The sequence below is a fragment of the Pelodiscus sinensis genome, chromosome 3 (assembly GCF_049634645.1).
Source record: "Pelodiscus sinensis isolate JC-2024 chromosome 3, ASM4963464v1, whole genome shotgun sequence".
In the NCBI taxonomy this organism is placed as follows: Eukaryota; Metazoa; Chordata; order Testudines; family Trionychidae; genus Pelodiscus; species Pelodiscus sinensis.
The window spans coordinates 80,578,804-80,593,107 of record NC_134713.1 but is presented as its reverse complement, the minus strand read 5'-3'; the positions used below and the strand labels follow the sequence as shown (position 1 = coordinate 80,593,107).

The 14,304-nt window shown below is 42.5% G+C and overlaps 1 long non-coding RNA gene across 7 annotated transcripts in view; it reads left to right on the top strand.

The window, feature by feature from the left end:
* LOC142827856 (uncharacterized) overlaps positions 1-14,304 on the top strand; it is a 112,023-nt gene that overhangs the window by 69,567 nt on the left and 28,152 nt on the right. For all 7 annotated transcript variants that reach the window (XR_012902637.1, XR_012902633.1, XR_012902636.1 and 4 more), the window contains exon 3: positions 9,569-9,740. This is a non-coding gene — a long non-coding RNA (uncharacterized LOC142827856). The remainder of the gene's footprint in view (positions 1-9,568; positions 9,741-14,304) is intronic.

Sequence of the window (14,304 nt, the reverse complement as noted above, 5' to 3'; positions counted from 1 at the left end):
ATTTGCTTACAGACCCTTTGGCCATGTGCACCTAATCTGTGGAGATTTTAATTTTGTTGGACAACATATTGCCTGACTAGAATGCTGTTGTCCTAGGCCCCAGCTCCATTTTGCTGCATTAAGGATGATTCAGTACTGGAAATGGCTTGCTGACAGATCATGCCATTCATTATAATTGGATAAGGTCTATTTGCACAAATCAATATTCCTGAAAGCATACAGAGATCTTTGAATTTTTCACAAATCTCACTTACATAAAAGGGAAGAACAGCCATAATCATGGGGATAAGAGGTGGGAGAAGCCATTGGCCTGTGCACCCTCTGTTCACTTAATTACATGAGGAAAAGATACATGGCCATTAGCTGAGACATATCTGCTATTCGTGTGGCTGAACTGTAAAATTCTAATCCCAGATTAAGGTTGTGACTGCATTACAGCTCCTGCTTGAGAGTCACTGCATTAAAACGTGTATTACCAAGACAGTACATTTGGTTGAAAGCCTCAAGGTATCATTTACAATAATGTGAACTAGTCTAACTGTCACATATGAAAGGGCCACTGTCCATTATTCAGGGTGCATCTACAACGCATTGTGAACCCATGTCTATGGGAACCTGGGCTTCTGGACTTGGTGCTTCCAAACCCAGGCTGTAGCATCTACACTGCATTGTACACATGGGTTTACAGTTGTTGGACCCAGGTCTCATAGCCACACTCCTGCATCCACGCTGGCAAGAACAGTGGGTTTACATTTTGGATTGATATAGAGAACTGTATTGAGAAATTGTGTTTGGATACAACTTCCCATTTCTCCTGCATCATGTGGTTATCTTTATTATTTGCAAGCAGTGATGTGAAGCACTAATAAGCTTTCTTAATAAAATACAAGCATTTATTTTGGAGCATGACTTTATTGCAATAAAAAAAAATATTAAATCATTATCAGACAGGCCATCTGCCATTAGAACACCAAAACACTATACATAACCAATCCCCAAATCATTCATAAAAAAGTGCCTAAACTAAAACCATGAAAAGCAGGGGCAGATGACAATTTTGCGGGGCTCAGGGCAGCACAATTTCGCAAGGCCCCCCCTTTGACACGGCGCATGTGCGAGGCTTCTTGAAGCGCGGGGCCCAGGGCGGCCGCCCCGCTCGCCCTGCCCTATATCCGCCCCGGTGAAAAGTGCAAACAATACCAGCAAATAAATTCCCTAATGTCACATGTCCCTTGGATCCCCTTCTTCTTTCCCTTAATTAAACATAAGGGCTACGTCTACACTGGCATGATTTTCCGGAAATGCGTAAAACGGAACAGTTTTCCGTTATAAGTATTTCCAGAAAAAGCGCGTCTACATTGGCAGGATGCTTTTCCGGAAAAGCACTTTTTCCGGAAAAGCGTCCATGCCAATGTAGACGCGCTTTTCCGCCAAAAAGCCCCGATTGTCATTTTCGCAAATGACTTTTTTGCGGAAAAGAAATCTGTGCTGTCTACACTGGCCCTTTTCCAGAACAGTTTTCCGGAAAAGGACTTTTGCCCGAATGGGAGCAGCATAGTTTTTCCAGAAAAGCACTGATGATTTTACAGTAGATCGTCAGTGCTTTTCCGGAAATTCAAGGGGCCAGTGTAGACAGCTGGCAAGTTATTCCAGAAAAGTGGCAAATTTTCCGGAATAAGTGGCCAGTGTAGACACAGCCTTAGGATATGTCTAGACTACATGCCTCTGCCAGCAGAGGCATATAAATTAGACTCCCAACATAGTCAATGAAGCGGGGATTTAAATATCCACCACTTCATTAAAATAAAAATTGCCGCCGCGCTGTGCTGGTTCAGCTGATTGTTGGCACAACGTGGCAGTCAAGACAGGGATCGGTCGATGAGGAAAGCCTTTGCCAACTGATCCCTTATGCCTCGTGAAATGGCAGAGCCATGTAGTCTAGACATACCCAGTGTGCGCTTCACACCACTGGAGGGGATGGAAGCCAGCAAGGGTGGTGGTGGGGGGATGAGGGGTCCATTTTGCCCTAATTACTATGTCCCAATTGCATGGGCCAACCAACCCTTCAATATTCTGTAGTGTTTCTGATCTGCAGCACATGGTGCCACAGAGGGAACTCAGGGGTGCAGCTGGAGCCTATCCTCTTGCAATCATAAGCACAGGCTTGTCAAACAGGTCTTTCTGCTGTGCTCTATGCTCCTGCTCCAGACACTGCACTGCAAGTCTTTGTGCTTTCCAATTCTGTCCTCACACTCCATTGTGACTTTCCACCCACCACAGATAGATCACCAGCAACACATTTTTACACAGAAATTCCTAGCTATCCAAAAGCAGATGGATTTTGGCATGAATAAATATCTACAGATTACCATCATCATCCTTTGTGATGCATATTGGAGGAAGGTACAGAAGCAGACAATATATAGATTCTTCCTTAAAAGAGAGAGAAAAAGAGTTTAACACTATGCAAGATCTTCCTACCAATAAAAGTGACAGCAGCTGCACAAAATATGTAGTCCAAGGACAGAACAGACAGCTAAGGAGGATGATTAGTGCTGTAGCCCAAGCAGGCAAAAATATACTATATTTTTCCATTGTGGTATCACCCAAAAGACTCAGTTGGGATTGTGACCTCATTGCTCCGGATGTATGCATTTGTACCAAGCTAAACTGCTGGGAGCTCAAATACTTTTGAAAGTTAAGCCACTTATTAAGGCTCCTAATTAGGGACTTAGGAGCCTACCGAGGCATCTTTAAAAATATCTTGTCCATATCTCTTTGGAAAGGGTGCACTCAAGTGGTTATTTTGCCTCATATTTCTTAAAGCTTTTCCATCTGCTTTCTTCTTGTTTGGCACTCAGAAAACCAAGTACCACCACAACGGTATAGCTTCTTCTCAAACAGCATAAATCCTTTCGGCAAGTTCTACAGACCTTTTGGCATTGCCATACTTACTAAGTTGTGATATACAGTCCTGGATGCCTTGCTCACTAAGTTCTGTTACATATTGCTGACCTATTTTGGGAGGTTTATATCTTTCTAATATCAATTTCAGAATCTGTCTGAATAAGACTTAAATTTGATCTTTACAAAAGTCTTAAATGAAAACACAGGGTGCCTCCTCTGCCCAGATGTATTTCATGCATGCATTTCAGCTGCACTTGAAGCTATCCCCATTTCACATAGCACAAGCCACTGAAGTCTTTTGGGCTAACAAGATTGCTTCAGCCACCATGATGTTTGTGTTTGCTGCATAACGCATTTTCAAAACATGAAATAAACACCCGAGGAAAAAAGTCAAATGTAGTTTCTCTCAAGTCCTCTGACAGTTTTTCTTCCTTGGATTCTTTTTTCTAAACAGCTGTGTTCCTTCTCTGATCTGTCAGTAATGATCTCACTCCAGAATTGGAGAGCCAGATCTTCATCTGGAATACATTGGCAAGAGGTCCATTGATTTACCCATCTGGAAGCAAGTGAATAGAATGGCCTGTTTAGTGGTTTCTTTTAGATCAGTCGGTTTGCTAGGAGAATCACTTTTTTCTTTTCTGCTCCCAGTGATTTGTATTTATTTGATGTATGTATTGAATGTCTCATCTTTACTGAATTTCTGCTTGTAAATTTATCTGTATGTTGAAACTTTATATTTAAATACAAAGTATGATTTTTTAAAAAATCTACTATATATTGCATGGTGTAAAAGTGGATTCCCAAACCCAGACACAAGAAGGCCTACCTGGAGCCTTTACAATATTGGTCTTCCTCTCCCCCCACATACTTCTTCACCTGATCTCTATATGGGTTTGCCATTGGAGCTCTCTGCCTACACCACCCCTTCCTTATACAGGGCAGGATCCTAGGTCTTGTGCTGTCCCTGGACTTCATTGTTGTTCCTGATCAATTCCTTTACTCTCTTCAGAGGGTCTGCAGGCCTCTTTCCTACAGCCCCCTGCTGATTGCACTTCCTGGTTTTATAATCCTAGCTCATCTCTTTTCTCAGTTAAGCTTTGCCTGCAGTTAGACTTTACCCAGATCTGACTCATCTCCAGGGACTGTAAAGAAGGTTAATGGCCTTTTTCTGGCCCCCTTTAACTTGTCCAGGGCTTGGGATTACTGCTCAGGAGTTGGACTGGCAAGTCATTTCACACCTCATGATCAACTACTGAGAGAAGCAATCTGCCCTCTTTTCTGTGGCATCCCTAGTACTCCTGCTATTGAAATCCATAGGCCGCTGACTACTTGCAAGGCCTGCAGTGCAAGTACTAACTTCAGCTATAACCCCATGACTCATTCCATGGAAACCCCCAGCAGCCTTTCCCTCCAGGTTCCAACAGTAAGCAGATTAGTCTCTTCATTTAGCCCTGTATCTCAGGTTTCTTTGCAAGAGCCTTCTCAGATTTCTTCACAGGAACCTCTTCCCTTTCTAGTTCCTGCCCACTTTCCATCATTGCAGCCCTGCCCACCTCTCCTACTACTACTTTGTCATAGACTCTGCTTTTTGTTCTTTACTTAGAGCCCTGTCCATTCCCTGTTCACCTCCTTGTGAGGCAATGCATCCTTATATCACAGATCCCAAAAGAAAAGCCAGGCACCTTCCACTTTGCTCTCACAACAGATTGGAGGCCTTTGTATTCTCCCGTGTTGCTTATTCCAGGGCAAGCCTTTTTTTTTTAAATCACTATGTGAGTGGAGGTACCCTTGTCAGATGTTCCTTTTGCTAACAGGCATAACACAGTCTGTAGCTTCAAAACCTCTTCTCCTGCCCTAAACTAGCAGAGCATACAGAGATTCTTCCTGCAGGATCCTACATAAATACTGCTGCTCTGTAACCAGCTTCACCAAATATCCCTGTAGATAGAACTGCTCTTCCCACAGTCTCTATGGGATATCCAGGGCCTGTAAAAATAGTGCCTGGATCCCCTTTAATCATTTTCCTACCTACATAAAGCAGAGCAGAAACTCTTAGGCTGTGTCTACACTGGCGCGATCTTGCGCAAAAGTGGCTGCTCTTGGGCAAAAACTTGCTGCCTGTCTACCCTGACCATGTGTTCTTGCACAAATACACTGACATTCTAATGTATGAAATCAGGGCTTCTTACACTAGAACTCTGACACTCCTGCTCAGGAATAAGCCCTCTTGCACAAAAGGCCAGTGTAGACAGGCAACATAAATATCTTGTGCAAGAAAGCCCTATGGTTAAAATGGCCATCAGAGCTTTCTTGCGCAAGGGAGCAACTACACTGGTAGGGATGCTCTTGCGCAAAAGCACATGGCAGCGTAGATGCTCTCTTGCACAACTACTTTAACGCAAGGGTAAGTTTAGAAGATAGGATACACAAAGAACAAGTTAAAAATCACTTAGGAAAGTTAGATGTCAGCAAGTCACCAGGTCCTGATGAAATGCATCCCAGGATACTCAAGGAGCTGATAGAGGAGGTATCTGAGCCTTTAGCTATGATCTTTGAAAAATCATGGAAGACAGGGGAGATTCCAGAAAACTGGAAAAGGGCAAATATTGTGCCCATCTATAAAAAGGGGAATACGAACAACCCAGGAAACTACAGACCGTCAGTTTAACGTCTGTCCCAGGGAAGATAATGGAGCAGGTAATTAAGGAAATCATATGCAAACACTTGGAAGGTAATAAAGTGATAGGGAATAGCCAGCATGGGTTTGTGAAGAACAAGTCATGCCAAACTAATCTGATAGCTTTCTTTGATAGGATAATGAGCCTTGTGGATAAGGAAGAAGCGGTGGATGTCATATACCTAGACTTTAGTAAGGCATTTGATACGGTCTCGCATGATATTCTTATTGATAAAGTAGGCAAATATAACTTAGATAGGGCCACGATAAGGTGGGTGCATAATTGGCTGGATAACCATAGTCAGAGAGTTGTTAACGGTGCTAAATCCTGCTGGAAAGGGATAACAAGTGGAGTTCCGCAAGGGTCTGTTTTGGGACCCGTACTGTTCAATATCTTCATCAATGATGTAGATATTGGGATAGAGAGTACGCTTATTAAGTTTGCAGATGATACCAAACTGGGTAGGGTTGCAACTTCTTTGGAGGATAGGGACATAATTCAAAATGACCTTAGCAAGTTAGAGAAATGGTCAGAGGTAAACAGGATGAAGTTTAATAAAGAGAAATGCAAAGTGCTCCACTTAGGAAGGAACAATCAGTTCCATACATACAAGATGGGAAGCGACTGTCTAGGAAGGAGCATGGCGGAAAGGTATCTAGGGGTCATAGTGAACCACAAGTTGAATATGAGTCAACAGTGTGATGCTGTTGCAAAAAAAGCAAATATGGTCCTAGGTTGTATCAACAGGTGTGTTGTAAGCAAAACTCGTGAAGTCATTCTGCCGCTCTACTCTGCACTAGTTAGGCCTCAGCTGGAATACTGTGTCCAGTTCTGGGTGCCACATTTCAAGAAAGATGTGGAGAAACTGGAAAGGGTACAGAGAAGAGCGACAAGAATGATTAAAGGTCTAGAGAATATGACCTATGAAGCCAGGCTTCATGAACTGGGCTTGTTTAGTTTGGAAAAAAGAAGATTAAGGGGGGACATGATAGCGGTTTTCAAATATCTAAAAGGGTGTCACAAGGAGGAAGGAGAATATTTGTTCCTCTTGGTTTCTGAGGACAGGACAAGGAGTAATGGGCTTAAAGTGCAGCAGGGGAGGTTTAGATTGGACATTAGGAAAAAATTCCTGTCAGGGTGGTCAAATATTGGAATAAATTGCCAAGGGAGGTGGTGGAATCTCCCTCTCTGGAGATATTTAAGAACAGGTTAGATAGACATCTGTCAGGGATGGTGTAGACGGAGCTTGGTCCTGCCTTGAGGGCGGAGGGCTGGACTCGATGACCTCTCGAGGTCCCTTCCAGTCCTATAATTCTATGATTCTAAGAAATCTTGCGCTAAAGAGTTTTTGCACAAGATCACACCAGTGTAGATATAGCCTTGGGGCTTCCCTGGAAGAAAAGAAAAAAAATCTGTCTCACAGGGCAACTCTATTTTTTCTTTTCTTTTGATCAAACAGTGCTCACTTTCTCCTTTTTTCAGGGGGAAATAATCGTTCTTCTCCCACTATTGTAAAGGACCCTCCTCACTGCTGATTCACTGTCTTAGGCCAGGTAGAAATTAACTACTTTAATTTCCTGCTTTTATAATCCTACCTCAGTTCCTCCCAGTTAGGGTTTTCTGTTGAGTTTGGCCTTATCTATACCTGGCTCCCCTTCAGGTGCAGCAGATAAGGTTAATTCACCCCTTTTGGCCCATGTTAACCCACTCAGGGATAAATTATGACTTGATCTCTGCACCCATTTAAAGGATTTAGGTGCTAATTAGTCAATAATTTCTTGAGAGACTAGGTAGACTCAGAAATGAGTCTATAGCTTCTTAGAATTATTTGTGGGGAAGTATAGTTTAGTACAAAGCTATGTTCAGAGCTTTACATTGTTGTTATTCTTTTTCCTGGTGATTGTCAGGCCTAGAAGTGTATATAACAATAGGAATGTAGGAAAGCTGTTCTGAAAATACTGTATCTGGCCAGAATGGGAGTAGCAAATATTTGTAATGGTGTGTGACTTTGCAGGAAGATAGGTTTAGATAGCTATAATATCCATATTTTAGGGTGTTTGTTATAATTAAATCTTGTGATATTTCACTTTCTGAATAACTCTTTTTCCTCCTTTTCCTTTTGAATTCATGTGATGTAATCTATTGATTACATTGCCACAGTTAAGTTTCAATATATGGGCCTCTGATGCTTGGGTTAGTTCAAATAAGTGTTGAATAGGCATCCACATGCCAGGGTACTCCTTAATTATTTGCATTTGCTATTGTATTTATTCTCAATTGAGCATGATGGATCACTTTTATTTCCTGCTAGTAGAGGTAACAAGCTGAAGCAATCCTACCTTTGTAACTACAGAAAAGTGGCTGCTTCACATCTACTGGAGAATTCAGTGGGTGAATTATTGCTGATTAATATTTAGCAATGGGATAAATTGCTTCAATTTTTGCCAGCAATTTGTTTAACTCATTAAGTTGATCTGAGAATTTTAGGCTTATTTAACAAATCCAGGGCTAATGTTTGGAACTGGAAAAAAAGAAAAAAAAAATCTTCTGAAACTCTTAAACATTGACTTAAATGCTCAAAAATATTGTATTAGGTCAATAACTTGAGGGGGAAAAAGCAAATATATTAATTATCATTCACATGAATTGAATGAACATGTAGAGTCTCTAACCAGGATCAGAGCCACTCTTGCTAAGTACAATACATGCACACAATATTATCTCTGCCAAAGCTTGTGTGATATACTATCTTGTAATAGAAATACTCATTTCAAACTGGTAGAGGAGTTGTACTATAGCACAGCTTTAAAACGCAAGGTTTCTTATTTTTATAGAGGCAGAATTGTATTTGTTAACCGCTACCTAATAACTACTTTGTTCAGTATTGTTCCCTTATTTAATGACAAGTTTCTTAAGTGCTCATTGACCAGAAGGTCAGTGGAAAACAAGCACTTGGTCAATATTAGCTTGTGAGGTACTTGAGCCTCTAAGCAGCTATGTAGATAATGTAGGTCATATCTTCTGTTACACTGAGATCACAGGGGCCAGGTGGAGACACAGAATCTTGAAACCTCTAGTCCTTGTAAGACCCCTTGTGTGTGTTGATGAAGGGAAATCCTGTACTGTAAACCTCTCCCAAGATTTACACTTGGAAATGTTGCTATGATTTGGGGAGTCTGACTCAGTATTTTTATGCCTTGAAACAGGTATTGCTGTATATGGACCTAATTAGTTTCCCACTGAAGGCAGTGTAAACTCTTACTGTGTATGTTTGATTAAGTTCTGGGTGATTGAATTAGTGTAGAGAATGGAGAAATGACTCTTGTTTGGTTTTCAAGGCCAGGAGACTTTTTTTTCTTCTCTTTAGTGGGATCTGAAAACTTTTAAAACTCTGTTTTTATCCTCTGAAAGACTATATTATGTTTTTTACAATACTCACACCCCCACCTCATCCCATACATAGGATGAACAATGCTCACTGAATGATGACTGAGTCAGTATTTTGACTATCCTCATTCTTCAATGGATTCATTGATGCATGGACCTGAGGAGAATTGCATTTCCAGTATCTCTTGCTTCCATTCTTTCCTGAGGGCTAGACTACTTCTCCCATGATACAATGCAGTGTCTCTTTGGCTTCGCTGTCATGGTGCCTCATGGGAGACACGTGACTGCAGATATTACATAATCTAGGCTGGACCATAGGGAGAAACAGGCAACTGGTATCCCTACTACAAGGTGGCCTATAAGGAAATGTATTTCAATGCTGAACTATTTTGGAAATTACTGAATGTTTTATTTTAAAACAGATTTTTTTAAATTGATTCTGCCAAAAAAATGATTAACATATGCCACAATTCAGGACAAAAAAAGTTGAAGTTACAAAAATTTTGATATTTGCTTCATTTAGATCTTTTTCTGCTCTACTAATGAATGTAAATTTAGTATAAATTATAGTAAGACTCTAATTGTTTTTAAAATAGCTTTCAGTCTGAACAGACAAGGTGAAAAAAGGCTGGATTATTATCTCCGTTTTCAAGTGGAGAATTGACACACAGAAAGATTGTTATGTTTACGAGGCTACACAGGAAGATTATGGTTGAAATTGAACCTTGAGCTCCTGAATATAAGAACATCCTTCCAACCCCTGAAACAGTAAGTGCTTCCTAATAGCGATGTTCATTCCTTTTTCTTTTTTTAAGCCTTGTTAAAGATTTTTTTCCACCCACTACAACTCTTGATTTACAGTTTTCAAGAATTGAAATCAATGGGACTATTGATGTGACTAAAGCTGTACAAATGCATGAGTTTTTGGAGGATCAGTGCCTAAATCTCTAGTGAATCATTTGATATAGGGGGTACACTAGTAGGTGTTTCCTTTATTATTCAGATAGGAGTGACTAGAGACTCTTACATAAATGGTATGTTTACAAATTACCCTACATCAGATTTCACTCCATATAGAGGTGGATAATGTTCTTTAATCACAATAATACCTAACAAAGAGAAATAGAAAAGGGAGAGATGTTTTTTTCATTTGGTTGACTGAGAACTGGATTAAAACAATCCAGGGCCTTAGACAAACTGCAACATGAGACCTCTGTAGTGGTGATGCCAATGTTTCCTCTAATCACTTCCATCCATGTGTGAAATAAAGTTTTTATGTGCCTCAAGGCATGTGTGAATGTGCACCACCAGTAGAAATAAAACAAACTTGGCTACAGGTGCTCTACCAATCAACTGGGTGACATTTGACTCTCTCCTGAGTATTCACTCAAGCAAACAGCTTACAGGGAATACTGCTGCTACCCACTTTTGGAATGGCAGTGACATAGTTCATCTCACTTTCCAGAGATGCAGGGGCAATGACATAAAGCCCCTTCCCTCTAGGAACTGCTGGGCTCCTCTCTTTCCTTCAGACATGTAAAGGTATCAGCAAGGGGACCCTCAGTACTCACTCCACAATTGCTGGTGTAACTGCTTCGGAAAGTAGGTAGAATATGGTGCATTCATCTCCTGCCATGCACAGGCCCAGAGCCTGGAGTTGGACAGTCTTGAAGACGGGATGCTTTATTTTCCTCTTCTGGTGTTATATACAATACTATAGCCTGAGAAGGATTTATAGTGAAATTTATGTGGGTAGGCTTGCCAATCTGACTACGAAGTTTCAAGGTTTTTCCTCCGATTCCCAGGTTACAAATTGGTAGAACAATACAGCTCTACCTCTGGAGGACCTGGGGGTGCAGAACTACAGTCACACTCAGTGAGGGTATAATAAGCTTTATTATAACAGGTGTTAAAATAACAAGCAGAACAAAGCATATAACACTGAGTATACAGATTAACTGAATTTCCTCTAAGTCATCAAATTGTATTTATTTAAGCATACAGATCTAGTTATCTAACATGATACCATACTCACGTGATCCTCTTCCCAAAGGCTGACCATGGAAGGACCTGCCTCCCTCTGCTGGAGGGACCTGGGTGCCAGATAGACTATGGAAACTTAGAAGCAAGACTGACAGAATAGATGAAGCAAAGCAGATATGAGACAGAGGAAAGAGCTTGTTTCCCCCAACCTCAAGAGAGAACTCTGGAGCCAGCCCCAGCTTCTTTAATTCCCTGTTTTTTATCCCTGTTCTTGCATCATAATGTCCAACCCGTAACCTAAGTTGGACTTGGTTAGGAATAGGATAGGATATCAAAGATGTATTTTAGCTACAATACATAACAATTATCTAATCTTTAAGAATGTAATACTGAAGTCACAACTGTCACTCGGGAGGAAAGGTTTAATGAATATTAAAACTGTGTAATTAATTTTTCTTCTGTGCAATTCCCAAGTAAGCTCAGCAGAACATCCATGTAAATTATGCATAATAGTTTTATGAGCTGAACTTTCTGTCTTCCCAGCTTGTGAATTTCTCATTTTAGCAGCCATTGGGACTTAATTTTGTGCTTTAGGGGAAAACAGAAGAAAATTCTGAAATATCTCTAAAAACATTTAAATTGTTCTTTCAGGGGCTGAGCAAAGGGGACATACCTTACTAAATCATCTTGGACAGTTTCTCTCTGGGTATGCCTACCCTAGAGAGAAGATTGAAGCTGCTGCTGTCGATCTTCCAGGGTTCAAGTTGGCGGTTCTAGTGAAGACACACTAATTTGAACTGAGGGGCACTCTAGTCAATGACAGTAGTCCTGCTTCAATGAGGAGTAAGAGAAGTAGAAGGGAGAGTGAGCTCCTTTCAACTTCCTACAGTGTGGACAGCACCAAAAGTTGAGTTAAGGTACTTCGACTTCAGCTACACAATTAATGTAACTGAAGTTGCATATCTTAATTTGACCTTATTCTGTAGTGTAGACCACGGGTTCCCGAACTTTTTTACATGGGGACCAGTAAATCCATTCACGAGCTTTCGGAGGACCGGTAACATCCATTTGCATATTCATTATGCAAATGATGAATATGCAGATATGTTGGTTTTGGTCCTCTCAAAGACCCCAGGGCCAGCTTTAGCAAAGCTTTTGATACAGCCACCTACAACATTCTTACCAGCAAGTTAAGGGAATATTAATTGGAAAAATGGACTGTAATCCAATAAAACCCTGCACCACCACATCGTGTATTGAAAAGGGGCTCATTTATTTTCAGAAAGCTGACACCATCTTTGGAATTTTTTTATCCATATTTTCATTCCAAATGGTGAATGCACCAGGTTCTCTCCATTCTGACACATTGTAGTGCCTTTAAACCTCACTGTCAGCAGTGGGGATATTTAAAAGGCACTGCTTTTACATTTTTATTCAGGATCTGTGTGTGCCCTGAACTGTCCCGGTGGCCGATTCTCTCCTCCTCCTCTCCCTCCCCCCCTCCCCGGGCCAGTCCTGCTGTCCCCACCGCCCGATTCTCTCCTGGCAAGCCCTGCTGCCCCTGCCACCCCTGCTTCTGCCAGCTGGTTCCCCAGCCAGCCCCACGATCTCCCCCAGACAGCCTTACTGCCCCCGCCAGCCAGTTCCCTTTCCCCCCTCCCCCCGCAATCTCCTCTGGTGAGCTCCACTGCTCCTGGCAAGCCCTGCTTCTGCCAGTTGGTTCCCCACCACCACCACCATGGTCTCCTCTGGCCAGCCCCACTGATCTCGTCTCCCCGGCCAGCCCTGCTTCTGCCAGCCGGTCCCTGTATGCTTTCGTTTGATAGTATTGGCTTGTATAGTAACATCCTCCATACAATTCATAGAACTTGAATTCTTGGGGTATGTGGTTACTTTTGGATGAGCTAGAATTTATATCTCCAGGGCCTAACTCACATAGTAAAGCACCCTCTGCTGAAATCACTCAGTTAAGCTAGTCAGATAACCAATGAATTACCACACCATTAAATATGTAGAGTTTTAAAAATCCCAGTTATAAGAGAAATACGGAGTAATGAGGACCAAAATAAATGACTTTCCCCTTATCACATTTAAATTAGAAAAAAATCAGTGAATCACACAAGTTGAGCCAATTTAACTAAACCAGTTTGGCTAGAAATTAAACCACATTTAAGTAATAACTAAAATAACAGAAATGAGTTTCCCCTCCAGTCACCCTTTTTCTATAATCAGCACAGACAGGCTTCCCTGTTGAAGGAGTAGATCACTAACCTGATGCAAAATGCTTCAGAGTTAGGGACAACAGTCTGCTTTCTGCTATGGGGTTCAGTTTCTCCCAACCCACAAAGGACACTTTGAGAAGCAGCTGCCCTGAGTCCTTGCCCTCATGGAGTCCGAGTCCAGCAACAGGGAGCCTATTGAATGTACCAAAAAATGATCAGACCTAATTCCATAAAGGCCTGGATGTGGAGTGCTAATTGTTCATCTGCCTGGCAACAATGACCCAGACACAATCTTATCTCCCTCCAATAGATGTCTTAAAAAGATATCTCTCCATTAGGCACCTGGGTTACAATTGTGATCTTATTAATGTTTTTGATTCTTGGGGATAATCCAGACATTACAATGTGACTAAAGCCTGGTTTTCTGCCCTTACGTTGTTTGACACTACAGGCAGTCTCCAAGTTACGCGGATCCGACTTATGCCTGATCCGCAGTTACGAACGGGGATTTTCTCGCCCCGGAGGACTGGAGCGGCGGGATGCCTGGTCCCGCTGCCCGCCTCCTCTTGGGCGAGAAAAGCTGCTCTCCATCTCCCTGGTCTGCTGGGGGAGCCAGCAGACCAGGGAGACAGGGAGCAAAGCAGCGGAGGACCCGGGGCCGGACCCGCGGCGCTTCCAGCTCATCTGGACGCCGGGGCCTGTGGTAGAGCAGGTGGGGCATTGCCGGTTGGTCCCGCAGCACCGCTCCTTGGCGCTACTGGACCAACCCGGCAGCACCCCAGCTGCTCTGCCCCAGGAGTCCTGATTCAGCCGCTGCTGATCAGTTTCAGCAGTGGCTGAATCAGGACGCCTGGGGCAGAGCAGCTCGGGTGCTGCTGGGTTGGTCCAGTAGCGCCGAGGAGCGGCCGCACTACTGGACCAACCCAGCAGCACCCAAGCTGCTCTGTCCCAGGCGTCCCCAAGTTAGCCGCTGCTGAAACTGACTAGCGGCTGACTACAGGAAGCCCGAGGCAGAGTTCCTCTGCCCCGGGCTTCCTGGAATCAGCTGCTGATCAGTCTCAGCAGCAGCTGACTTGGGGATGCCTGGGGTTCTTAAGCTGAATCTGTATGTAAGTCAGAACTGGTGT